A 16,559-nucleotide genomic window follows, 5' to 3' on the forward strand; every position below is an offset into this window, starting at 1 on the left:
CAAATCAATTGTACTAGCAATATGTGACGTCATGAGAACCAATATCTCACGAGATCATATTTCAGGCAATGGTTATAGTGAAAAACACTGGTTGTCAGAAGTGGGATTTGAACCCACGCCTCCAGAAGAGACTGCGACCTGAACGCAGCGCCTTAGACCGCTCGGCCATCCTGACTGTAAATTTAGTATGAACTGTAAAAAAAAATCGTAAAAACACATGAAATACACTTAAAGTCTTTGTGCATTTTGGTAAGAGCAAAAAACAGATGTTTAAAATCCCCAAGGAAATATGACTTTTTTAAAGATTCTGAATTTTACCAAACCAAATCAATTGTACTAGCAATATGTGACGTCATGAGAACCAATATCTCACGAGATCATATTTCAGGCAATGGTTACTAGTGAAAAACACTGGTTGTCAGAAGTGGGATTTGAACCCACGCCTCCAGAAGAGACTGCGACCTGAACGCAGCGCCTTAGACCGCTCGGCCATCCTGACTGTAAATTTAGTATGAACTGTAAAAAAAAATCGTAAAAACACATGAAATACACTTAAAGTCTTTGTGCATTTTGGTAAGAGCAAAAAACAGATGTTTAAAATCCCCAAGGAAATATGACTTTTTTAAAGATTCTGAATTTTACCAAACCAAATCAATTGTACTAGCAATATGTGACGTCATGAGAACCAATATCTCACGAGATCATATTTCAGGCAATGGTTATAGTGAAAAACACTGGTTGTCAGAAGTGGGATTTGAACCCACGCCTCCAGAAGAGACTGCGACCTGAACGCAGCGCCTTAGACCGCTCGGCCATCCTGACTGTAAATTAGTATGAACTGTAAAAAAAAATCGTAAAAACACATGAAATACACTTAAAGTCTTTGTGCATTTTGGTAAGAGCAAAAAACAGATGTTTAAAATCCCCAAGGAAATATGACTTTTTTAAAGATTCTGAATTTTACCAAACCAAATCAATTGTACTAGCAATATGTGACGTCATGAGAACCAATATCTCACGAGATCATATTTCAGGCAATGGTTATAGTGAAAAACACTGGTTGTCAGAAGTGGGATTTGAACCCACGCCTCCAGAAGAGACTGCGACCTGAACGCAGCGCCTTAGACCGCTCGGCCATCCTGACTGTAAATTAGTATGAACTGTAAAAAAAAATCGTAAAAACACATGAAATACACTTAAAGTCTTTGTGCATTTTGGTAAGAGCAAAAAACAGATGTTTAAAATCCCCAAGGAAATATGACTTTTTTAAAGATTCTGAATTTTACCAAACCAAATCAATTGTACTAGCAATATGTGACGTCATGAGAACCAATATCTCACGAGATCATATTTCAGGCAATGGTTATAGTGAAAAACACTGGTTGTCAGAAGTGGGATTTGAACCCACGCCTCCAGAAGAGACTGCGACCTGAACGCAGCGCCTTAGACCGCTCGGCCATCCTGACTGTAAATTAGTATGAACTGTAAAAAAAAATCGTAAAAACACATGAAATACACTTAAAGTCTTTGTGCATTTTGGTAAGAGCAAAAAACAGATGTTTAAAATCCCCAAGGAAATATGACTTTTTTAAAGATTCTGAATTTTACCAAACCAAATCAATTGTACTAGCAATATGTGACGTCATGAGAACCAATATCTCACGAGATCATATTTCAGGCAATGGTTATAGTGAAAAACACTGGTTGTCAGAAGTGGGATTTGAACCCACGCCTCCAGAAGAGACTGCGACCTGAACGCAGCGCCTTAGACCGCTCGGCCATCCTGACTGTAAAATTAGTATGAACTGTAAAAAAAAATCGTAAAAACACATGAAATACACTTAAAGTCTTTGTGCATTTTGGTAAGAGCAAAAAACAGATGTTTAAAATCCCCAAGGAAATATGACTTTTTTAAAGATTCTGAATTTTACCAAACCAAATCAATTGTACTAGCAATATGTGACGTCATGAGAACCAATATCTCACGAGATCATATTTCAGGCAATGGTTATAGTGAAAAACACTGGTTGTCAGAAGTGGGATTTGAACCCACGCCTCCAGAAGAGACTGCGACCTGAACGCAGCGCCTTAGACCGCTCGGCCATCCTGACTGTAAAATTAGTATCAACTGTAAAAAAAAATCGTAAAAACACATGAAATACACTTAAAGTCTTTGTGCATTTTGGTAAGAGCAAAAAACAGATGTTTAAAATCCCCAAGGAAATATGACTTTTTTAAAGATTCTGAATTTTACCAAACCAAATCAATTGTACTAGCAATATGTGACGTCATGAGAACCAATATCTCACGAGATCATATTTCAGGCAATGGTTATAGTGAAAAACACTGGTTGTCAGAAGTGGGATTTGAACCCACGCCTCCAGAAGAGACTGCGACCTGAACGCAGCGCCTTAGACCGCTCGGCCATCCTGACTGTAAAATTAGTATCAACTGTAAAAAAAAATCGTAAAAACACATTAAATACACTTAAAGTCTTTGTGCATTTTGGTAAGAGCAAAAAACAGATGTTTAAAATCCCCAAGGAAATATGACTTTTTTAAAGATTCTGAATTTTACCAAACCAAATCAATTGTACTAGCAATATGTGACGTCATGAGAACCAATATCTCACGAGATCATATTTCAGGCAATGGTTATAGTGAAAAACACTGGTTGTCAGAAGTGGGATTTGAACCCACGCCTCCAGAAGAGACTGCGACCTGAACGCAGCGCCTTAGACCGCTCGGCCATCCTGACTGTAAATTTAGTATGAACTGTAAAAAAAAATCGTAAAAATACATGAAATACACTTAAAGTCTTTGTGCCTTTTGGTAAGAGCAAAAAACAGATGTTTAAAATCCCCAAGGAAATATGACTTTTTAAAGATTCTGAATTTTACCAAACCAAATCAATTGTACTAGCAATATGTGACGTCATGAGAACCAATATCTCACGAGATCATATTTCAGGCAATGGTTATAGTGAAAAACACTGGTTGTCAGAAGTGGGATTTGAACCCACGCCTCCAGAAGAGACTGCGACCTGAACGCAGCGCCTTAGACCGCTCGGCCATCCTGACTGTAAATTAGTATGAACTGTAAAAAAAAATCGTAAAAACACATGAAATACACTTAAAGTCTTTGTGCATTTTGGTAAGAGCAAAAAACAGATGTTTAAAATCCCCAAGGAAATATGACTTTTTTAAAGATTCTGAATTTTACCAAACCAAATCAATTGTACTAGCAATATGTGACGTCATGAGAACCAATATCTCACGAGATCATATTTCAGGCAATGGTTATAGTGAAAAACACTGGTTGTCAGAAGTGGGATTTGAACCCACGCCTCCAGAAGAGACTGCGACCTGAACGCAGCGCCTTAGACCGCTCGGCCATCCTGACTGTAAATTAGTATCAACTGTAAAAAAAAATCGTAAAAACACATGAAATACACTTAAAGTCTTTGTGCATTTTGGTAAGAGCAAAAAACAGATGTTTAAAATCCCCAAGGAAATATGACTTTTTTAAAGATTCTGAATTTTACCAAACCAAATCAATTGTACTAGCAATATGTGACGTCATGAGAACCAATATCTCACGAGATCATATTTCAGGCAATGGTTATAGTGAAAAACACTGGTTGTCAGAAGTGGGATTTGAACCCACGCCTCCAGAAGAGACTGCGACCTGAACGCAGCGCCTTAGACCGCTCGGCCATCCTGACTGTAAATTTAGTATGAACTGTAAAAAAAAATCGTAAAAATACATGAAATACACTTAAAGTCTTTGTGCCTTTTGGTAAGAGCAAAAAACAGATGTTTAAAATCCCCAAGGAAATATGACTTTTTTAAAGATTCTGAATTTTACCAAACCAAATCAATTGTACTAGCAATATGTGACGTCATGAGAACCAATATCTCACGAGATCATATTTCAGGCAATGGTTATAGTGAAAAACACTGGTTGTCAGAAGTGGGATTTGAACCCACGCCTCCAGAAGAGACTGCGACCTGAACGCAGCGCCTTAGACCGCTCGGCCATCCTGACTGTAAATTAGTATGAACTGTAAAAAAAAATCGTAAAAACACATGAAATACACTTAAAGTCTTTGTGCATTTTGGTAAGAGCAAAAAACAGATGTTTAAAATCCCCAAGGAAATATGACTTTTTTAAAGATTCTGAATTTTACCAAACCAAATCAATTGTACTAGCAATATGTGACGTCATGAGAACCAATATCTCACGAGATCATATTTCAGGCAATGGTTATAGTGAAAAACACTGGTTGTCAGAAGTGGGATTTGAACCCACGCCTCCAGAAGAGACTGCGACCTGAACGCAGCGCCTTAGACCGCTCGGCCATCCTGACTGTAAATTAGTATGAACTGTAAAAAAAAATCGTAAAAACACATGAAATACACTTAAAGTCTTTGTGCATTTTGGTAAGAGCAAAAAACAGATGTTTAAAATCCCCAAGGAAATATGACTTTTTTAAAGATTCTGAATTTTACCAAACCAAATCAATTGTACTAGCAATATGTGACGTCATGAGAACCAATATCTCACGAGATCATATTTCAGGCAATGGTTATAGTGAAAAACACTGGTTGTCAGAAGTGGGATTTGAACCCACGCCTCCAGAAGAGACTGCGACCTGAACGCAGCGCCTTAGACCGCTCGGCCATCCTGACTGTAAATTTAGTATGAACTGTAAAAAAAAATCGTAAAAACACATGAAATACACTTAAAGTCTTTGTGCCTTTTGGTAAGAGCAAAAAACAGATGTTTAAAATCCCCAAGGAAATATGACTTTTTTAAAGATTCTGAATTTTACCAAACCAAATCAATTGTACTAGCAATATGTGACGTCATGAGAACCAATATCTCACGAGATCATATTTCAGGCAATGGTTATAGTGAAAAACACTGGTTGTCAGAAGTGGGATTTGAACCCACGCCTCCAGAAGAGACTGCGACCTGAACGCAGCGCCTTAGACCGCTCGGCCATCCTGACTGTAAATTTAGTATGAACTGTAAAAAAAAATCGTAAAAACACATGAAATACACTTAAAGTCTTTGTGCCTTTTGGTAAGAGCAAAAAACAGATGTTTAAAATCCCCAAGGAAATATGACTTTTTTAAAGATTCTGAATTTTACCAAACCAAATCAATTGTACTAGCAATATGTGACGTCATGAGAACCAATATCTCACGAGATCATATTTCAGGCAATGGTTATAGTGAAAAACACTGGTTGTCAGAAGTGGGATTTGAACCCACGCCTCCAGAAGAGACTGCGACCTGAACGCAGCGCCTTAGACCGCTCGGCCATCCTGACTGTAAATTTAGTATGAACTGTAAAAAAAAATCGTAAAAACACATGAAATACACTTAAAGTCTTTGTGCATTTTGGTAAGAGCAAAAAACAGATGTTTAAAATCCCCAAGGAAATATGACTTTTTTAAAGATTCTGAATTTTACCAAACCAAATCAATTGTACTAGCAATATGTGACGTCATGAGAACCAATATCTCACGAGATCATATTTCAGGCAATGGTTATAGTGAAAAACACTGGTTGTCAGAAGTGGGATTTGAACCCACGCCTCCAGAAGAGACTGCGACCTGAACGCAGCGCCTTAGACCGCTCGGCCATCCTGACTGTAAATTAGTATGAACTGTAAAAAAAAATCGTAAAAACACATGAAATACACTTAAAGTCTTTGTGCATTTTGGTAAGAGCAAAAAACAGATGTTTAAAATCCCCAAGGAAATATGACTTTTTTAAAGATTCTGAATTTTACCAAACCAAATCAATTGTACTAGCAATATGTGATCGTCATGAGAACCAATATCTCACGAGATCATATTTCAGGCAATGTTTATAGTGAAAAACACTGGTTGTCAGAAGTGGGATTTGAACCCACGCCTCCAGAAGAGACTGCGACCTGAACGCAGCGCCTTAGACCGCTCGGCCATCCTGACTGTAAAATTAGTATCAACTGTAAAAAAAAATCGTAAAAACACATTAAATACACTTAAAGTCTTTGTGCATTTTGGTAAGAGCAAAAAACAGATGTTTAAAATCCCCAAGGAAATATGACTTTTTTAAAGATTCTGAATTTTACCAAACCAAATCAATTGTACTAGCAATATGTGACGTCATGAGAACCAATATCTCACGAGATCATATTTCAGGCAATGGTTATAGTGAAAACACTGGTTGTCAGAAGTGGGATTTGAACCCACGCCTCCAGAAGAGACTGCGACCTGAACGCAGCGCCTTAGACCGCTCGGCCATCCTGACTGTAAATTTAGTATGAACTGTAAAAAAAAATCGTAAAAACACATGAAATACACTTAAAGTCTTTGTGCCTTTTGGTAAGAGCAAAAAACAGATGTTTAAAATCCCCAAGGAAATATGACTTTTTTAAAGATTCTGAATTTTACCAAACCAAATCAATTGTACTAGCAATATGTGACGTCATGAGAACCAATATCTCACGAGATCATATTTCAGGCAATGTTTATAGTGAAAAACACTGGTTGTCAGAAGTGGGATTTGAACCCACGCCTCCAGAAGAGACTGCGACCTGAACGCAGCGCCTTAGACCGCTCGGCCATCCTGACTGTAAAATTAGTATCAACTGTAAAAAAAAATCGTAAAAACACATTAAATACACTTAAAGTCTTTGTGCATTTTGGTAAGAGCAAAAAACAGATGTTTAAAATCCCCAAGGAAATATGACTTTTTTAAAGATTCTGAATTTTACCAAACCAAATCAATTGTACTAGCAATATGTGACGTCATGAGAACCAATATCTCACGAGATCATATTTCAGGCAATGGTTATAGTGAAAAACACTGGTTGTCAGAAGTGGGATTTGAACCCACGCCTCCAGAAGAGACTGCGACCTGAACGCAGCGCCTTAGACCGCTCGGCCATCCTGACTGTAAATTTAGTATGAACTGTAAAAAAAAATCGTAAAAATACATGAAATACACTTAAAGTCTTTGTGCCTTTTGGTAAGAGCAAAAAACAGATGTTTAAAATCCCCAAGGAAATATGACTTTTTTAAAGATTCTGAATTTTACCAAACCAAATCAATTGTACTAGCAATATGTGACGTCATGAGAACCAATATCTCACGAGATCATATTTCAGGCAATGGTTATAGTGAAAAACACTGGTTGTCAGAAGTGGGATTTGAACCCACGCCTCCAGAAGAGACTGCGACCTGAACGCAGCGCCTTAGACCGCTCGGCCATCCTGACTGTAAATTAGTATGAACTGTAAAAAAAAATCGTAAAAACACATGAAATACACTTAAAGTCTTTGTGCATTTTGGTAAGAGCAAAAAACAGATGTTTAAAATCCCCAAGGAAATATGACTTTTTAAAGATTCTGAATTTTACCAAACCAAATCAATTGTACTAGCAATATGTGACGTCATGAGAACCAATATCTCACGAGATCATATTTCAGGCAATGGTTATAGTGAAAAACACTGGTTGTCAGAAGTGGGATTTGAACCCACGCCTCCAGAAGAGACTGCGACCTGAACGCAGCGCCTTAGACCGCTCGGCCATCCTGACTGTAAATTAGTATGAACTGTAAAAAAAAATCGTAAAAACACATGAAATACACTTAAAGTCTTTGTGCATTTTGGTAAGAGCAAAAAACAGATGTTTAAAATCCCCAAGGAAATATGACTTTTTTAAAGATTCTGAATTTTACCAAACCAAATCAATTGTACTAGCAATATGTGACGTCATGAGAACCAATATCTCACGAGATCATATTTCAGGCAATGGTTACAGTGAAAAACACTGGTTGTCAGAAGTGGGATTTGAACCCACGCCTCCAGAAGAGACTGCGACCTGAACGCAGCGCCTTAGACCGCTCCGCCATCCTGACTGTAAAATTAGTATCAACTGTAAAAAAAATCGTAAAAACACATTAAATACACTTAAAGTCTTTGTGCATTTTGGTAAGAGCAAAAAACAGATGTTTAAAATCCCCAAGGAAATATGACTTTGGAAAGATTCTGAATTTTACCAAACCAAATCAATTGTACTTGCAATAAGGGACGTCATGAGAACCAATATCTCACGAGATCATATTTCAGGCAATGGTTATAGTGAAAAACACTGGTTGTCAGAAGTGGGATTTGAACCCACGCCTCCAGAAGAGACTGCAACCTGAACGCAGCGCCTTAGACTGCTCGGCCATCCTGACTGTAAAATTAGTATCAACTGTAAAAAAAAATCGTAAAAACACATTAAATACACTTAAAGTCTTTGTGCATTTTGGTAAGAGCAAAAAACAGATGTTTAAAATCCCCAAGGAAATATGACTTTTTTAAAGATTTCTGAATTTTACCAAACCAAATCAATTGTACTAGCAATATGCGACATCATGAGAACCAATATCTCACGAGATCATATTTCAGGCAATGGTTACAGTGAAAAACACTGGTTGTCAGAAGTGGGATTTGAACCCACGCCTCCAGAAGAGACTGCGACCTGAACGCAGCGCCTTAGACCGCTCCGCCATCCTGACTGTAAAATTAGTATCAACTGTAAAAAAAAATCGTAAAAACACATTAAATACACTTAAAGTCTTTGTGCATTTTGGTAAGAGCAAAAAACAGATGTTTAAAATCCCCAAGGAAATATGACTTTGGAAAGATTCTGAATTTTACCAAACCAAATCAATTGTACTTGCAATAAGGGACGTCATGAGAACCAATATCTCACGAGATCATATTTCAGGCAATGGTTATAGTGAAAAACACTGGTTGTCAGAAGTGGGATTTGAACCCACGCCTCCAGAGGAGACTGCGACCTGAACGCAGTGCCTTAGACCGCTCGGAATCCTGACTGTAAAATTAGTATCAACTGTAAAAAAAAATCGTAAAAACACATTAAATACACTTAAAGTCTTTGTTCATTTTGGTAAGAGCAAAAAACAGATGTTTAAAATCCCCAAGGAAATATGACTTTTTTAAAGATTCTGAATTTTACCAAACCAAATCAATTGTACTAGCAATATGTGACGTCATGAGAACCAATATCTCACGAGATCATATTTCAGGCAATGGTTACATTGAAAAACACTGGTTGTCAGAAGTGGGATTTGAACCTACGCCTCCAGAAGAGACTGCGACCTGAACGCAGCGCCTTAGACCGCTCAGCCATCCTGACTGTAAAATTAGTATCAATTGTAAAAAAAAATCGTAAAAACACATGAAATACACTTAAAGTCTTTGTGCATTTTGGTATGAGCAAAAAACAGATGTTTAAAATCCCCAAGGAAATATGACTTTTTTAAAGATTCTGAATTTTACCAAACCAAATCAATTGTACTAGCAATATGTGACGTCATGAGAACCAATATCTCACGAGATCATATGGTCATATGGCAATGGTTACAGTGAAAAACACTGCCTGTCAGAAGAGGGATTTGAACCCACGCCTCCAGAGGAGACTGCGACCTGAACGCAGCGCCTTAGACCGCTCAGCCATCCTGACTGTAAAATTAGTATCAATTGTAAAAAAAATCGATGTGTCGATGTGGCCATGTAAAGTGTTCATTACCCACCAGGTATGAGTTACTAAAATGTTTTACGCTGACACATCTTCACTATGGCTGCAATTGCCAATATCCATGTACATATACAGACTGTCCATGTACAAGTTAGAAAAATCTTTTAAGTCACACATGTCAAACGCACAGAAACCTAGCAACCGCACTACGCTCTCATATCAGACGTGTGGATGTGAGGAACTTTCTACTAAGAAGGAATAGAGAAGAAGTGTCTAATCAATAAATCCGGAATACCGACATCTGTAGAGGAATTGGCTCTTGAAATTGAACTTTCTTTGAAAGGATGGAGCAGTTCAGGCTTCAGTACAAAGATGTAGACTTTGCAAATGAATATATGAACCTCTTGTCAATTTCAGACATTCAAGATTGAAGTACTTTTAATGTGATATACCTACCTTGTGAGGCTGCCAGCTCTGTAATCTCCTCAGTTTCACCCATTGAAGATACCTTCTCCACAATCCCACTGACTCACCCCAATGCATCCACCAGCTTCTCATCGCAAGAACAATAACCTGTAGCAGCAGTAATACCCTCATATTGTCCTCTCCTGACTCCCGTTCCTGCTCTTTACTTGAAACGTTTTCGTGCCACGCTTTTCATATTGTGCCGAGATGCTGCTCCAGAAGGGAAATTATGATTTGACTGCAAATGGAAGTCTTCTCTCTCTAACTCCCAAAGTCCGGTCTGATATTCTTGAAAGCCTTGCAGAAGAAATCATCAAGTACACAGCATATCCAAGGGATTATCAGTTTGAAGAAGTTGCTGAGGCCTTGGTACAGACCCACCCATGTTTGCATGAGAAAGCAACTCGCACTGGGCTTTGTGGATGGAAGCACTACATTAAGATCAAGATGATGAACTTCCGCACTAAGCTCGGCCGAGCTGAACACCCAGAAGTCATTGTCAACTCACTTAAGAACAAACCATAAAGAAGCCCTGAAAGGTAGAGGTTCATTTCTGTCCAAACCATCCAAGACGCGAAACCACAGACGTTGAAAGGGGTGCTCTACTGACAGAGGTAAAAATAATAGAATCAGGAATGATCAAGGAAAAGATGCAGCGTACCTTCCCGTACAGACAACAGGAAGTCCTTCAGGAGCCGATGATTACAGAGGGTTAGGGTTAGTTTACTTTGGGTATGTCGTTTGTAGGTATTTTCTGGTGAATTCGCCAACACTGTAAGAGGTTAAAGCAGCTTAATACACATATATCATTATATATTAATAATATTACTTATAATGTTAAACTTAAAGTTCAGTATGTAAATCAATGAATTGACCAATGTCATTTTCTTTTGGATCTTGTTGGTGTTCTTGTTTCACAATGAAGATGTAGACATCAAGCGCGACTGTCTTACTGACTTATTTATATATTTACATTGATGTTATGCTAATATGCTCGTGTGTGTGTGTGTGTGTGTCTGTGTGTGTGTGTGTGTGTGTGTGTGTGTGTACTGAAATATTAAATTGTGCAGCTATCAGTGTGGCACGTGATTGATCTTACAACGTGTCAGCTGTATATAGCCCTGGTAAAGTAAAACAGTTACAGGTACAAAGTTTGAGAAACTATGGAACACAGTCACGAAACACTCAAACCATTATTTCAGAAATTACTGAAATTGTAATTACATCATAAAGTAAAAGTTTGGAGTTTTCACCCAAATAGTTTTATAGGCTTCTCCATGCGAGTGTCAGAGATCCTCAAAGTTTGACCAGTAAGCTCTTTCCTTATCAGGAGAACAAGTGTTACTGTCTTCTTCCAAAATGAATGAGGTGGATCTGGAGCAGCAAACAACTAATTTTACTAGCGATTCAAAGAAAAAATGTTTTAAGGATGCACAACACACGTGGGTTTAAGATTTATTTGCAATGTTCTTTTCCAGTCGGCTGGCTTCTAAAATGACGGAACTAGTTTCCTCCCTTTAACTCTTACAATCCTCTTTTGTTGGTTGAACTTACCTCTGGCGATAAGAGGCATGATTACACTTCGGTTTATGTTGACCGTGTAGCCTCATATGTTACCATATTCTGTCAATGTATCCATCAGAGCTGCGATAGACTGTTCTGGATGCCAAAGTATGCCAATAAATCGTCTGCGTAAAGAGACTGTTTGGTCCATGTTGAGGTAGAAATATTATTTTCAAGTCGAAGGGCAAGGACTTTAGAGAAAATTTTATATTCACTGGGTAGAATTTAAATAGGCCTGTACATTCTCCAAAATGTGGGATCCTTGCATGGTTTGGATAAAACAATTAGTTGCTGCTCCAGTGACTCTGGAAGTTACCTGTTTCTATAGTGTGATGGCTTCTATCAGTTTGGGGCTCTATGCCTTGTAGAATTCCCTGGGGAATTCGTCATGGCCTGGTGACTTTCCTGAGGCAAGTAAGGTGAAGGCTTCCATCACCTCCTCTTTTGTAATACTGCCCTCTACTGTCTTCTTATTGTAATCTGATAATACAGGAAATAAAGGTTGTCCAGAAAATGCCTTACGCTCCCAAGGTTACATCCTTGAGATGTGGATTGGTAGCATCTTAAAAAAGCCTTGTTAATCTCACAAGGATTACTCGTTACGTATGTATTGCCATATTTCCTTCCTAATCTGCCAGGCTAATAGTTTCCCTGCCTTGCATTTTTATTGTGTTTTATGTTCTAGCTGTTTTGACTTCAATTATTGGATAATAATACTGTTATTCAACTGTATGTGTTGTTCTAATTTCTCAATCTCATTAAATTTGTCTTAGATCGGATTTTATCTAAATACTCTTTGCGTTCACCAGAGGTGTAAAATATGAGTTGACATCTGAGGCAAGATTTCATGGTGACCCATACAGTATTAGGATTTACTGTATTCTGATTTATATTAAAAAATGTGTCAATTTCCCTGATAATCATATTCACAAAAGAATCATTAAGTAGGTGGGGTGTAAATCTCCATCTATTATGCCTGGAACCTGGCGTGGATGCAGGTATTGTGACTAACAAGGCAGCATGGTCAGATAGAGTCCTTCCCAAAACTCACAAGAGGTAACTTTATGTACTGTGGAGGTGGGTATCAACAGTAAATCTATACGGGTATAACTATTGTGGACAGGAGAATAAAATGCTACCAAATGTTTACCAGCCCCATACCAGCATCTCCTCTCTTACAAATGTAGCAGTCTGTGCTAGAGAACTGGTCTTCTGTGAAGACCGATCAAGGACCGGATGCAAAACTAGATTAAGATCTCCACCAATGTCGACTTCAGTGTGAAGGTCAGATAGATTAAAAAATAATTTCTCAAAGAATTAGGGGTTGTCAATGTTTGTTGCATGGACATTAAAACCCCAAAACCCAAAAGGGTTCTTGGTGACCAATTTTACCTGAAATGTGACAAACCTATGAAATAGTATTTCCTCCTCCTCTAGCGTGGGATGTATATGATGAAAATAATATGTGGCTATAGCTTTCTTGACACTGTGATAGTCGGCTGTGTCAGGAATGGACAAGAGGGGGAGTACAGGAACCTGGTGGAGGAATTTGTGAGGTGGTCCAAGTCGAACCATCTGTAGCTGAACACTTCCAAGACCAAGGAGATGGTGGTGGACTTCCGAAGGATCAGGTCACACCTGCAACCTGTGTCCATCGAGGGGGTCGATGTGGAGGTGGTCAGGTCCTACAAATATCTGGGCCTGCAGCTGGACGACAAGCTGGACTGGACGGCAAATATGAACACTCTTCACAAGAAAGGGCAGAGTCGTCTGTACTTCCTGAGAAGGCTGGGGTCCTTCAAAATCTGCAAAAAAACTGCTGTTACTGTTCTACCAGTCTTTGGTGGTCAGTGCTCTCTTCTATGCTGTGGTGTGTTGGGGAGGAAGCAGCAAGAAGAGGGAAGCTGGGCGGCTGGACAGACTGGTGAGGAGGGCTGGCTCTGTAGTGGGCACAGAGCTGGACTCCCTGGTGACAGTGGCAGAGAGAAGGACCCTGTCCTGCTCCACAGACAGGCTCAAGAACTCTTCTGTCCCCCTGGCCATAAGACTGTACAACTCCTCTCGGTGATGGCAGGGATGAAGCAAACATTTCAAACATTCAAACCAAAAACTTGGGATCAATAAAGTACCAACCTACCCACCTACCTACCTTTAATTTAAAATGCTCTGTCAGATGTGTCTCTTGAAATAAGGCTAAATCAATATATATATATAATCAATATATATATAATATGTTTCCTTTTCACAAAATTGTTTGCCCCTCTAATATTCCAAGCCAGACATCCCATTGTTCTGACTATTTGTATTTTCATACACGGACTGCAACAATAAAGATAAAACCCTTCAACGTAAAATAAATAGTGTACACATTTTTTAGATACACATACTTTTTATTCCAACAATTCACGATGAGAATGAGAGAATAAAGGGATAAAAAAATAATAAAATGGGCATTTCCATACTTCTCATGAGTGCACTTTAGCTTATCACTTCACACCCACTGATGAAAACCTGAAATCGGACCCGATCCAGTGTAAGTTCTTTTCTCGGTGAAAGTGTCCTGATCCTTAGCTGTGTATGCTCCTGATTACGTCACCTGTCTGAAAGCTGTTTGTTTGTGTTAATGTTAAGGCTACTCCTTGTTCTTTTGCTTCTCCTATTTCAAAACAAAGGCAACTGATAATAAAGAGTAGACAAAGGAGTCGGTAATATATTGAATGGTCCATTGGTATATCTTGATAGATTATGTCTGCGAAGGAATCACTCTGCCACTTCAACTGACTCAAACGTTCTTGTCGCCCCACTGCGGGTATCTACCTTCAGGGTTGGAGGATAAAACATCCCGTATCTCATTTTTGACTCAATCAGTGTCAGATTTTAGCCTCCCCTTCATTTTATCAATAGATAATCTATTTGGATTAGATGGGCAGCAAATGCTTTGGGTATCACGTCAACTCTTTTTTCCATCGCTCACAAAAACCAGACTGTCCAAGCAGCTGCCAGCGTCTTTGGTGCTAGCCATGCTAATGCTAGCCGACACAGGCTCCCTCCCCTCATCAATTTTCTTTTTCTCCTCTGCCTTTTTAGGTGACATTTGGAACACAATTTTTTATGTTGGCATCTCGGGTGGAGGTCAAAAACGCAAGGACTAAACAAGAAAGATTACGTGGTATTTGTGAAGTATTGTGAGAGCTCTAGAGCATAAGAGATAGAGATAGAGATAACGTCTTCTGCCTCCATTTATCCGTCCGCTACAGTATGAAAAAAAAGAAAAGTCTAATCAACCAAATATTTTGCCACCCCCCTGTAGTACCTCCGCGGATTCCTACCCCCCTGTTGGAGACCTCTGCTCTAAATTATGCTGCCGTTCACATCGCCGCCATAACCGGAAGTTATTCCACAGTTCTTGAGAGATACTCATTATGGCAAACTGATTTTGAATGAGGTTTACAAACTACTGTAACAGACGCTGGAAGTTGACGTTAGATATTGGCTCTCGATGTTTAGTGTCTCTTTGGTTTGCAACTTATATAAAATATTGAATAAAGGTTTGAGAGTGGAATGAACACACATGAATTTTTACACTGATAGGGGCCATACATAGATTATTTTGCCATTTAGTTTGATCTGGAATTTTAGACTAACCCCTAACCCCAACCAATGCCAATCTTCTACAAATTGAGCAATTGTGTGGGTTTCATATACTCTCAATTCAGAAATAAATAAATGAAGACAGCCGACACCTCATCATCACTTTTCTCCTGAGTATCCAGTCTGTGTTGAGCTCAGCAACCTCTTCACTCTTTGCATGACATGTCTATTTTTAACATTATGTAAATGAAGACTGACTCAGCGGCGATCAAAGCAGAGACCTTGGACCGATTGACCTTTTTACATGACCTCTTTTTTTTACATTCTGTTTTTTTTTCTTTTAATAATAATAATAATAATAATAATAATAATAATAATAAATTGTATTTATAAGTGCACTTTTCATTTGAATAAACAAAACTCAAAGTGCAACAGAGTATAAATGATGAAGCAAAATATACATTTAAAAACATTAGGTAGACAGACAAGACATTTGGGCTTTACCAACATGCAGCCCATTGCTTTCTGTGTGTTACAGTACTGTTGTAAATACTGGTTAACGCCTGCTTTAGGCTGGTCTCACACTGCAGTCAGACCGGTGAACTAATGTGAGAATGTGTACAACATAACTAATTTAGACAGCCGCTCAGTGTAATACCCACACTCATTCTCAATCTGGCCTTCCCTTTTCTCTGGGTGCATCAAATCAAATCAAATCAAATTTATTTGTATAGCCCAATATAACAAATTATACATTTGTCTCAGTGTGCTTTACAGACTGTACAGGATACGACACCCTAAATCCTTAGACCCTCGCATCGCACAAGGAAAAACTTCCTAAAAGAAACCCCACAATTAAAGGGGGAAAAATGGAAGAAACCTCAGGGATAGACTGAGGAGGGATCCCTCTCCCAGGGCGGACAGACGTGTAATAGATGTCGTGTGTACAGGATAAACAACATAGTACAAATACAACATTTGACAGAAATTATGTTGTGAAAGTGAAAGATGTATCCAGGAAAATGTCAAAAAGGCTTCCCGGTGTCCAGCAGGACCAGGGCAGCAGGCGCAGCCACGATTCCTGATCCTGACGTAAACTTTATCAGTGGCAACCTGGCACATGAGAGACACAGAAACTCCGGGGATGATGAGTTAGTAACATACATTTACATAAATGCATATAGATAGAGAGGGAGAAGAAGAGAGAGGGAGGGGAGGAGACAAGAAGAGAAGGAGGAGAGCAGGGAGGTGTCCCCCAGCAGTCTAAGCCTATAGCAGCATAACTAGGGGCTGATCCAGGTCAAACCTGAGCCAGCCCTAACTATAAGCTTTATCAAAAAGGAAAGTCTTTAGCCTACTCTTAAATGTGGAGAGGGTGTCTGCCTCCCGAACA

At 38.9% G+C, this 16,559-nt stretch overlaps 27 non-coding genes across 27 annotated transcripts; all 27 read right to left on the reverse strand.

Moving 5' to 3' along the window:
* Positions 1–92: 92 nt before the first annotated feature.
* Positions 93–175, reverse strand: trnal-cag (transfer RNA leucine (anticodon CAG)). The gene has a single exon. It is a non-coding gene; the product is annotated as a tRNA-Leu (tRNA).
* Positions 176–416: 241 nt separating this feature from the next.
* On the reverse strand, positions 417–499 carry trnal-cag (transfer RNA leucine (anticodon CAG)). Its single transcript has one exon. It is a non-coding gene; the product is annotated as a tRNA-Leu (tRNA).
* Positions 500–739: 240 nt separating this feature from the next.
* Positions 740–822, reverse strand: trnal-cag (transfer RNA leucine (anticodon CAG)). Its single transcript has one exon. It is a non-coding gene; the product is annotated as a tRNA-Leu (tRNA).
* A 239-nt stretch (positions 823–1,061) lies between these two features.
* On the reverse strand, positions 1,062–1,144 carry trnal-cag (transfer RNA leucine (anticodon CAG)). The gene has a single exon. It is a non-coding gene; the product is annotated as a tRNA-Leu (tRNA).
* Positions 1,145–1,383: 239 nt separating this feature from the next.
* On the reverse strand, positions 1,384–1,466 carry trnal-cag (transfer RNA leucine (anticodon CAG)). The gene has a single exon. It is a non-coding gene; the product is annotated as a tRNA-Leu (tRNA).
* A 239-nt stretch (positions 1,467–1,705) lies between these two features.
* On the reverse strand, positions 1,706–1,788 carry trnal-cag (transfer RNA leucine (anticodon CAG)). The gene has a single exon. It is a non-coding gene; the product is annotated as a tRNA-Leu (tRNA).
* Positions 1,789–2,028: 240 nt separating this feature from the next.
* Positions 2,029–2,111, reverse strand: trnal-cag (transfer RNA leucine (anticodon CAG)). The gene has a single exon. It is a non-coding gene; the product is annotated as a tRNA-Leu (tRNA).
* A 240-nt stretch (positions 2,112–2,351) lies between these two features.
* On the reverse strand, positions 2,352–2,434 carry trnal-cag (transfer RNA leucine (anticodon CAG)). The gene has a single exon. It is a non-coding gene; the product is annotated as a tRNA-Leu (tRNA).
* Positions 2,435–2,674: 240 nt separating this feature from the next.
* On the reverse strand, positions 2,675–2,757 carry trnal-cag (transfer RNA leucine (anticodon CAG)). The gene has a single exon. It is a non-coding gene; the product is annotated as a tRNA-Leu (tRNA).
* A 239-nt stretch (positions 2,758–2,996) lies between these two features.
* On the reverse strand, positions 2,997–3,079 carry trnal-cag (transfer RNA leucine (anticodon CAG)). The gene has a single exon. It is a non-coding gene; the product is annotated as a tRNA-Leu (tRNA).
* Positions 3,080–3,318: 239 nt separating this feature from the next.
* trnal-cag (transfer RNA leucine (anticodon CAG)) lies at positions 3,319–3,401 on the reverse strand. Its single transcript has one exon. It is a non-coding gene; the product is annotated as a tRNA-Leu (tRNA).
* Positions 3,402–3,640: 239 nt separating this feature from the next.
* Positions 3,641–3,723, reverse strand: trnal-cag (transfer RNA leucine (anticodon CAG)). The gene has a single exon. It is a non-coding gene; the product is annotated as a tRNA-Leu (tRNA).
* A 240-nt stretch (positions 3,724–3,963) lies between these two features.
* On the reverse strand, positions 3,964–4,046 carry trnal-cag (transfer RNA leucine (anticodon CAG)). The gene has a single exon. It is a non-coding gene; the product is annotated as a tRNA-Leu (tRNA).
* A 239-nt stretch (positions 4,047–4,285) lies between these two features.
* trnal-cag (transfer RNA leucine (anticodon CAG)) lies at positions 4,286–4,368 on the reverse strand. The gene has a single exon. It is a non-coding gene; the product is annotated as a tRNA-Leu (tRNA).
* Positions 4,369–4,607: 239 nt separating this feature from the next.
* trnal-cag (transfer RNA leucine (anticodon CAG)) lies at positions 4,608–4,690 on the reverse strand. Its single transcript has one exon. It is a non-coding gene; the product is annotated as a tRNA-Leu (tRNA).
* Positions 4,691–4,930: 240 nt separating this feature from the next.
* Positions 4,931–5,013, reverse strand: trnal-cag (transfer RNA leucine (anticodon CAG)). The gene has a single exon. It is a non-coding gene; the product is annotated as a tRNA-Leu (tRNA).
* A 240-nt stretch (positions 5,014–5,253) lies between these two features.
* On the reverse strand, positions 5,254–5,336 carry trnal-cag (transfer RNA leucine (anticodon CAG)). The gene has a single exon. It is a non-coding gene; the product is annotated as a tRNA-Leu (tRNA).
* Positions 5,337–5,576: 240 nt separating this feature from the next.
* On the reverse strand, positions 5,577–5,659 carry trnal-cag (transfer RNA leucine (anticodon CAG)). Its single transcript has one exon. It is a non-coding gene; the product is annotated as a tRNA-Leu (tRNA).
* Positions 5,660–5,899: 240 nt separating this feature from the next.
* trnal-cag (transfer RNA leucine (anticodon CAG)) lies at positions 5,900–5,982 on the reverse strand. Its single transcript has one exon. It is a non-coding gene; the product is annotated as a tRNA-Leu (tRNA).
* Positions 5,983–6,221: 239 nt separating this feature from the next.
* On the reverse strand, positions 6,222–6,304 carry trnal-cag (transfer RNA leucine (anticodon CAG)). The gene has a single exon. It is a non-coding gene; the product is annotated as a tRNA-Leu (tRNA).
* A 240-nt stretch (positions 6,305–6,544) lies between these two features.
* trnal-cag (transfer RNA leucine (anticodon CAG)) lies at positions 6,545–6,627 on the reverse strand. The gene has a single exon. It is a non-coding gene; the product is annotated as a tRNA-Leu (tRNA).
* Positions 6,628–6,867: 240 nt separating this feature from the next.
* trnal-cag (transfer RNA leucine (anticodon CAG)) lies at positions 6,868–6,950 on the reverse strand. The gene has a single exon. It is a non-coding gene; the product is annotated as a tRNA-Leu (tRNA).
* A 240-nt stretch (positions 6,951–7,190) lies between these two features.
* trnal-cag (transfer RNA leucine (anticodon CAG)) lies at positions 7,191–7,273 on the reverse strand. Its single transcript has one exon. It is a non-coding gene; the product is annotated as a tRNA-Leu (tRNA).
* Positions 7,274–7,511: 238 nt separating this feature from the next.
* trnal-cag (transfer RNA leucine (anticodon CAG)) lies at positions 7,512–7,594 on the reverse strand. Its single transcript has one exon. It is a non-coding gene; the product is annotated as a tRNA-Leu (tRNA).
* Positions 7,595–7,833: 239 nt separating this feature from the next.
* trnal-cag (transfer RNA leucine (anticodon CAG)) lies at positions 7,834–7,916 on the reverse strand. The gene has a single exon. It is a non-coding gene; the product is annotated as a tRNA-Leu (tRNA).
* Positions 7,917–8,478: 562 nt separating this feature from the next.
* On the reverse strand, positions 8,479–8,561 carry trnal-cag (transfer RNA leucine (anticodon CAG)). The gene has a single exon. It is a non-coding gene; the product is annotated as a tRNA-Leu (tRNA).
* An 888-nt stretch (positions 8,562–9,449) lies between these two features.
* On the reverse strand, positions 9,450–9,532 carry trnal-cag (transfer RNA leucine (anticodon CAG)). Its single transcript has one exon. It is a non-coding gene; the product is annotated as a tRNA-Leu (tRNA).
* Positions 9,533–16,559: the final 7,027 nt, after the last annotated feature.

The sequence above is a fragment of the Cottoperca gobio genome, chromosome 24, assembly GCF_900634415.1.
Source record: "Cottoperca gobio chromosome 24, fCotGob3.1, whole genome shotgun sequence".
NCBI lineage: Eukaryota > Metazoa > Chordata > Actinopteri > Perciformes > Bovichtidae > Cottoperca > Cottoperca gobio.